The sequence below is a fragment of the Myotis daubentonii genome, chromosome 6 (assembly GCF_963259705.1).
Source record: "Myotis daubentonii chromosome 6, mMyoDau2.1, whole genome shotgun sequence".
In the NCBI taxonomy this organism is placed as follows: domain Eukaryota; kingdom Metazoa; phylum Chordata; class Mammalia; order Chiroptera; family Vespertilionidae; genus Myotis; species Myotis daubentonii.
The window spans coordinates 72,104,391-72,113,642 of NC_081845.1; positions in this window are offsets into that span (position 1 = coordinate 72,104,391).

Here is a 9,252-nt window from a genome sequence, read left to right on the forward strand (position 1 = left end):
ACCGAGTCTCCTGTGTACCTACTCCAGGACTTCTGTGAGGATCAAATAAGATGAGGCACGGGAAAACGCTTCACAGACATTTGGTTACAGTGTAAAGTGGGTATAAAGCAAGTCATGTTCCTGGGCTGAAGGAACTGCAAGGAGGCTAGTTGTCGCTAGGGAGAGGAAGCCAGATGTTGGTTCTCTCATGAGAAAAATAAAATCTTTAATATGTCTTCATTTTTATATCTGCATGAGAGTCACAATTTTATCATGTTTTGAAAGCTGTCTTTGAATATGATATGTTGGTTGGATATGAGTTTAGATCTTAGAAGTGTGTTAGTAGGAGGTACCCAAATTTATGGGAGCAGATGACATCCCCCAGAGAAAGTGGCTATAGAGGTAAAAGAGGATGAATAAAGAACCTGGAGAAAGGCTAAAATTTAAGGAGAAAGCTTTTGGAAGGAGATATATATATATATATATATATATTCTATCTCAAACATTTCCCCCCTCCCACTTGAATTCTAAAAGAAATGATTTTCACTTTTCAGTTCAGTTCAGAGAGGAGAAACACATAGAATACATTGCTATAGCAATTTAGAATCCCGGATTTTAAAAGCAAAATTTGCAAACCAGAAGGTGACTAGAAGTGAAATTTTCAACCTTGTCTGTATTTTAGAATCATCTGTGAGATTTTCAAATGATGATGATTTGATTCCATCCCCAGAGATTTTAATTTAGCTGATTCAAGGTGGGGTCTAGACTAGGAATTTTTTAAAAAGTCCCCAGGTAATTCTAATATATACAACCAAGGCTGAGTAACACTGGCCTAGGGAGGGGTGGTGAGGATGCTAAGGGCCATGGAAGGAATAATGAGGAATCCTTTGTATGTGGTATAGAGAAGATGAATGGAAGGAGTTAGTCTGCAATAAAGAAGATTCCAAGGCTTGAAGGGTTGCCAGGTAATGCTCTATTTACTCCATATGTGTAGAGTTAGGACATCAGTGAAGGTCCTTTAGGCAAAGGAAGAAACTTCAAACAAATTAAAATGTATTTAAATAATATAGACTGCTTTGCAGGACAGCTAAGTAAACACTTGAAGCATTGGGGGAATGTCTAACATAGTTCTTTCTTTGACACAATATTGTAAATTTGTCCAAATCATTCATCTTTGAAAACAAAGATTGACTACATTTCATGGCACTGTGAAAGGAAATTAAAATGTCTGCCTCATGTTTTCCATGCCAGCCATGACAAATCTAGTGCTATCTGCTTTCTCTTTTTCAAGGACAAGATAAAGCCACTCCCATAATACACAAGTATCTCAGTCAGACTCTGGTCACTGGCTTGAAGAGGACTTGCTGGATACCCATAAAAGGAACAGAGTAGAATGTCCCTGAGCAGGATATCCAGAAACCTTTGAGAACACAGAGGTTATGTTGGGCTCACAATTTATGGAGTAGAGGTATCCACCCAGCTTTTTTGGTTGTGGTTGTTTTGTGGGAATCTATAGTAAGAAAACAACAGCAGAGAAAACAAGTCAAGACTAGTCTGCAGCACATTAAACAAAATTGACTACTTTAAGCAGCCCTGACAGTGGGGCAGGGAGGCATGCATTAGCATGAATCCTGAAACAAAGACTGTGGGGACAATGATAAAGATCTCTTTTGCTGCTGAAATGTTCGTGAATGTACGGAGTGAAAAGGCCTGTTGGTTCATAAAATCATTTCTTCAGTCACACCTGCTATTCAAATCCTAATCACTCTTGGTAGTGCTTTATTCAAAATAAAAGAGCTACCTAGGCATATGTTGCACTTTACTTTCTTATCTTTCTATTTATTGTAAGTTATCAGTCATTAAGTACTTGCTTTATTATAAAAGAAGTATTTCAGCAATGACATTTTTTTAACAGTAAATATTTAGTATGCAATTAATGATTACCAACTGTAGTCACCATACTAGTATAGTACATTAGATGTCTAGAATTTATAACTGAAAGTTTGTTCCCTTTGACCAACATCCCCCATATTTCCCTTCCCACAGCTCTGGCAACCACCACATTACTCTCATATTCTTTGAGTTTCACGTTTTTTGGAGGCCACATAAGTTAGATCATGCGATATTTATCTTTCTGTGTCTGGCTTATTTCACTTAGTATACTGGCCTGGGTTCATCCATTTTGTTCCAAATGGCAGGATTAACTTCTTTGTAGAAGGCTGAATAATATTCCATTATATATACCACATTTTCTTAGTCCATTCATTTGTCAATGGACACTCAAGTTGTTAAGTGTTTGCCTATCTTGGCTATTGTGAATGATGCTGCAATGAACATGAAAGTGCATGTATCTCTTCGAGGAACTGATTTCATTTCCTTTGGATAAGTAACCCCAGAAGTGAGGTAGCTGGGTTTATGGTTATTTTTTTTAAGAAACTAAAAATAAAATCACATTTATGAGTTAAAAAAATGTGATGAGGAGATTCAGAGTAAAGTAGAAAGAATGTAGAATGATGATTGTAAGAACTGGGAGTAGGGGAAATGGGGCGTTACATTAATGGGTTTAGTTTTGTTTTTTTGCAAGAAGGAAAGAGTTGTGTGGATGCATTGTGGTGATGGTGATGCAACAACTCGAATGTACTTAATGCTCTTAGACTGTAGACTTAAAAGTGGTTATGCTGGAAATATTTATGTTGTATCACCATAATTAAAATAAGTAATACTAAACTGGAAAAATTTGAGAAGCACTTAAAATTTTTAGTCTCCATAATTTGTTTCTGAATTTGTATAAACATTTTGAAGATTTCTTTTTTAATTTTACTTGCCTGAGTACTGAAACATGCTTTGGATTGTTTTTTTTACTTATTTTTAGTGTACCTTTAATTGAATATTGAGGATTATTACTTTTTAATTAGTTTTTGTAGTTAAATTCTGTTGCTTATTGAACTGTATTTAGTTGAGAGGGACTAATAAGATTTATGCTTCATCCAGCACTCTAATTTATTTTACTTTAGTTTTAGAAAATATAAAGTAAGCTTTTCTTACTCATTTGAACAAGAAAGACAAACCTATTGTATTTTAAAGCTCTTCTTTTACATTAGGTAAGGATGTGGTTAATAAAAAAACTAAATTGTTGCTATAATAAAAATATTGTTAATCCAGATTCTATGTTGAATAGAATCACAATTTTACTATAATATCAACTGGTTAAAATATTACATGGTGCCGATATTGATCCTTTGATGCTATTTCTATACATAAAATATGTGTTAACCTTTAATCAACAGTAATATATATAAAACAGAAAAAGGAACATTTTCCCTCCCTTCCTACTCCTTATACAATCTTTCTCCCTTCTTCAATTCCTCCTTCCTATTCAATCAACCTTCCTTCCTCTCTCTCTCCCTCTCTCCCTCCCTCCCTCCCTCCCTCCCTTTCTTCCTCCCTTCCTCCCTTTCTCTCTTCCTCCCTCCCTCCCTTCCTTCCTTCCTGCTGGGGTCCAACCCCAGCAGGTCCAGGGGTCCCCAAAGATGTGGACGGAGTCGACGAAGAAGGAATGACACGGAGACAGCATTCAGTTGATCAGCAGCCTAGCCAGGATCTCTAGCCAGGTTCTCCAGCCAAGTTCTGGTCTGGATCTCCAGCGAAGTTCTGGTTAGGATCTCCAGCCAGGTTCTGTGTCCATGTTCTCTTGCTAGGTTCTCCAGCCAGGTTCTCCAGGTTCTCCAGCCAGGTTCTGTAGCCAGGTTCTAGTCAGGTTCTCTTGCCAATTTCTGTAGTCAGGTTCAGTCCAGGATCTTTTGCCATGTTGTCTCCAGCGAAGTTCTTCTGTCTCTAGAGAACGTTCTGTGTAGGTTCTGTGTTCTTGGTTCTCTTCTAAGTTCTGTCTCCTAAGTTCTGTGTTCTAAGTTCTGTGTCTTGCTGTCTTGTTACATCTGTATTTATACCAGTTGATTCAATCCTATCAATCTCTATTACAAAGGTTAGGGCGTTTCTTATCTCCATTCCAGGGAGTAAAGATTATGTAGCTTAAGCATGGTTGTTCATAGTTAAAGTGATTAATTACCCGCCTGGCACTTAGTTGAGGGGTTTTATTCCCTCCCTAACTTCAGGGGAAAATCCCTACCTGGGGATTCAACCTTTCTCAGAGAGGTGACCTTGGTTAAAACACAGCGCCAAGAAGGTGAGCAAACATATTAAGAACCGTATGCCATATATGCCAGGTCCCTTGAAACAGCAAGGATGGACCGGCTCCCGGCACCTTCCTTCCTTCCTCCCTTCCTTCCTCCCTCCCTTCCTCCCTTCCTTCCTCCCTTCCTTCCTTCCTTCCTTCCTTCCTTCCTTCCTTCCTTCCTTCCTTCCTTCACTTTTTCCTTCTTTCTGTCCTTTCTTCCTTCTTGCCTCTTTCCTTTTTTTCCTTCCTTCCATGATTTTGTATATATACTTTCATCCTTTCTGTCATTTTGCCGTATTTCTTCATTCTCTCTTTTCTTTTTAGTTTCTACATTTCTTCTTTTATATCTTTGGTTTGACTTAGAACAACTTTATAAAAAGAGTCTAGTCATCTTGAAGGCAACTTTTTAAAAAAAACTAAAATATATCCATCACTAAAGAGATTAAAAGAAAACATTTATGTTAGGAATAACTCCTTTCTGTGCTACTATTTATTTATCTTTATCTTTCTTGACATTCTCATAATATAGTATAGGGAATTACATCTATCATTTTAAAACTCTATTTTTAAATTTTCAATAGATAACACATTTATTTATTTATTTATTTATTTATTTTTATTTTTTTTTTACCTTCTGTGAAAGCCTTTTTAATCTCATTTTTGGCTTCTTACCATCTTCCTCATATTTTCCTGCCTACCCCATTCTCAAAACTCTCTCTTTTTTTAAAAACATTTTAATCGCTAACCAAGTATTTCAAAATTTGGCATTTGCTGATAATGTGTGCCAATACCAAGAATGCATTTCTAATGACCACAGACTGCTTTCTTTATTGGGGGGTGTATGCCAATAAACTATATTTACAAAAACTGGCAGTGTGCTGGCTACTGTTTTCCAACCCCCTCAAATCTAGCCACTGTCCTTTCAGACTGCCTTTTTTTGTATGGCCCTTATATTTCTCGTCCGTGAAGAAGTAGGGAATTGCTAACATTTCTAGGCCTGTTCCCACACTTGTAAAATGGGAAAAATAATAGCACCTACATCATAGTGTTGATGAAAAGCATATAAAATAATGCATCCATAGCACTTTTAAAAGCACCTGGCATCTGGTAAATCTTTAAAAAGGTCCCTGATGTTTTTGTGGTTGTTGAGATGTCCCTATCCCAATGTGAATTCTTCAGTACCATATGCCTAGATTATGAAAATACTTTTATAATTGGATTTCTTGCTAAAGTTTGTCATCTGATTTATTGGGTACTGTATTTTAAAAATAATCTTTCTAAAGTACCACTTCTATCATTTTACTCCACTTTGTAAAATCTTAGAAGTATTGATTTTTAATTTATTTATTGATCTTCAGAGAGAGAGAGTGAGAAGCATCGATTTGTTGTTCTATTTATTTGTTGTTTCTTATATGTGCCCTGAACCTGCAACCTTGGCATATAGAGATGATAATCTAACCAACTGAGCTACCCAGCCAGGGCTAAAAGTCTTGATTTTTTTTTATTTTCTCAGTTATACTACCGACATAACATTCTTTTCGGACTGTTATGGGATGAATGTGTGTGCTTCCCCAAAATTCATATGTTGAAGCCCTATGCTCCCCCAGTGTGATAGTATTTGATAATGGGGCTTTAAGAAGGGTTAGTGTAAGTTATGAGGAGGGAGCAATCATGACGTGATTAGTGGCCGTATTAGAAGAGGAACAGTGGTATCGCTTTTTATCTCTCTTTCTCTGAGTGTATGCACCGAGGAAAGGCCATGTGAGGCACAGTAAGATAATGGCCATTTGCAACTTGAGAGCACTGTCACCAGGAACAAAATTGTCTGGAACCCTGATTTTGAACTTCCCAGTCCCCAGAATTGTGAGAAAATAAATTTCTCTTGTTTAGCCACCCGGTCTGTGTATGTCAGTCTGAGCCAACTAAGACACTGACCATAATGATACTTCCAGAATTTTAAATTCCCATCATAAGAGGTTCTAAATATGCATATTTTATCTTTGTAGATTTTCTGAAATTGTATTTCAGATTTATGTTACTCTTTAGTCACTTCCATTGACAATAATTATTTAAAATAGGGACCATTTGTTGGGAAGAGAAAGATGGAGATAAAATGTGCCACAGAGCAGATTAAATAATGTGTTTGTTTGCAAAAAACAAAAAATGTGAGAGTAATAAAGTAAATAAAGTTAGAATGGCTTAGACTCTTGAACTACAGTTTTTAGTATTTTAGAAGACAACAGACGCACCTAAAAGTAACTAACTGAAATGTATTCTAACAAATTTTCTCATTAGTTGACTTATAAATAGGTAAACTATATTATACAGGGTACTGGGATAGCAGAAGTAATGAAAACTAATAAATAGACAAATAATAATAAAACTTTTATTAATATTGAGAACAGATTGACACTACATGTATACTTTAAAATTTAAGGGTGATTATATTATAAGAAGCACCATTTTTTAAAGAAGAAACACCCATAGTTGAATTATAGAACATGCTTTCTTTTCCTTTTCAAATTTCATATTCATTAAAAGAGAACTTTTACCTCAATTTAACATAAATTTCATTGCATACTTTTGTGCATACATATAAAAATAAACAAGTTAGTTTTTTATTTTTTACTTTCAGAGTCTAAGTCATTTTTCAATGAACAATGTTTATGATTTTTCACACGATAAGGTCTGCTCTGTCATCAAATGCATTGGTGATGCAGTAATTCTTTTAAAATTCCGTAAATGAATTAAAGTTACTAGTAGTATGAGGTTCTAACCAAGACTCTTCATCATGTAGTTAGCCTGCTTTTGACTCCTGCTTAAGTAGTCTTAATAAATATTCTTAATCATCACATCTCTGATCCTTTCCTCACCACAGATTTTTTTGTAAGGGTTGACAGATTACTATCATTTCTTGGATATTTTTGTAAGTTAAAACCCAATAGCCAAGATTTGATGCTGGAATACCTGGTACTTGACTGTGCTCTAATAATGAAAAATTAATGAGATTGTTGCCTTTCCTACAGAAATATCAGGAGGAAAGATGCCATAGATTTTGTCCCATTTCATTGAAATTACATGTGCTGTTCTCCAATGATCTGGAGAAGGAGAATGCTGGAAGGGAATGTTCTTTAAATTGGCTTTCATGGGAGAGGGATCAATGACCACCATGTAGGATTTTCTGAAGCAAGAGGAAGTTCATGGAGTACTGTGCTAATAACAAAAATCCTCTCTCTTCAATTATACAGTGCACTTTTTATGTATTTCACACATTTTGTGGCTATGGACTGAAAAAAATCAGGCAATCTATAAATATATAATATACCTAAATCTTTGGAAATCAGATTAATGATTTCTCCAAGTTATGCTTTGCACTAAGTAAGGAATTAGGCAGTGGGTCAAATTTGAATATGCAAATCACCCCACTTATGCCTTCAGGGAACTTGCAATCTAACACTGGTCCCTGGGGCAGGAGAAGATAACTTGAGTCTACGAAAGGCTGTGAGAATTCTACTATCGGTTTATATTATTAGGAGCTTACCTTGTTCCACTAGCTGCACTTGATTTTGCTTAAAATGACTCAGTCCAATTCTGATTTTAATGGTGTGTGTTTAGATCCAGCCATCAATTGTTCTTATTAACCTGCAGCTTGGTGGTGAACATTGACATATATGTTGGCAAAATAAACAAGACTTAATGAATGTTTAAGTTGAACCATGACCTTGCTGGGTCTGAAAAATATTGATAAGTTGTATTTCCAAGTTGAACAGTATGTTAATATAAATAAGAGAATCTGTACATGGAGGTACCCATTCTTAAAATACATCATTTGATAGTACAATGTTTAATAGACACTATACCAAGTTAATAACAATCATTTGTTTCTTTAAAGATGAAAAGGCTTCTTGGCAGGAAAAATTGTTAGTATGCTATTAGGTTTTTCTAAATTGTTGTTACTTTTTAATTAGTAGTTGATTCATTTATTTCATGATAATTTACTATTTCATGGATTATATTCTGTATTTGATGCTTTTTTGAGCTTTTATTTTATTATTATTTTTAATTCTTTATTGTTTAAAGTACTGCATAAGTCTCCGTTTTTGCCCATTGACATCTCCCGGGGTGCCCCACTCCCCAGCACATGCCCTCACCCCTCTACTCTGTGTCCATTGGTTATCTCATATGAATGCATACAAGTCCTTTGGTTGATCTCTAAGACTGCCGTATTCACAGCCTTGAATGCAGTTTATATTTTAATGCCTCAATGTCCTTTTTTACTTCATGCACATGCAGTAAATAATTTAAGTTATTCTAAAAGCAAAATTCATGCATAATATTCTTCATGTGATAAGACACTTCAAAGAAAAATCAATTAAACTCAATAACTTATTATTGAAAATTGACTTTGAATTGAGGAATATATCAAATAAGAGAGCTTGAGTGTGGTCAAAAGAAATGACTTATCAGTTGTAATTTGCTCTTTCATTGGAGAAATAAAGTATATGTCATATATATTTACATGTATATAAATATACATATATAATCCTATATAATAAAAGGCTAATATGCAAATCAACTGAACAGCAGAACAATGGGTCACTATGATGCTCACTGACCACCAGGGGACAGATGCTCAATGCAGCAGATGCCCCCTGGTGGTCAGTGCGCTCCCACAGGGGGAGCACTGCTCAGCCAGAGGCTGGGCTCACGGCTGGCGAGCACAGTAGCGGTGGTGGGAGCCTTTCCCGCCTCCGTGGCAGTTGATATCCCCCAAGGGTTCCTGACTGCGAAAGGGCACAGGCCGGGCTGAGGGACCCATTCCACCTACCCGCCCCCCCCCCCCCCCCCGCAAGAGCTTTGTGCATCAGCCCTCTAGTCCTATCTAATAAAAGAGAAACATGGTAATTGGCGTACGACCGCTACCCTTCCCATTGGCTAATCGGGGTGATATGCAAATTAACTGCCAGCCAAGATGGCGGCCGGCAGCCAGGCAGCTTGAAATAACATGAGCCTTGCTTGCTTCAGTGATGGAGGACTCCAACATTCCCCGCCTGCCGCTGCAGGCCTCTGAGCTGCAAGCAACTATGTAACAAACATAG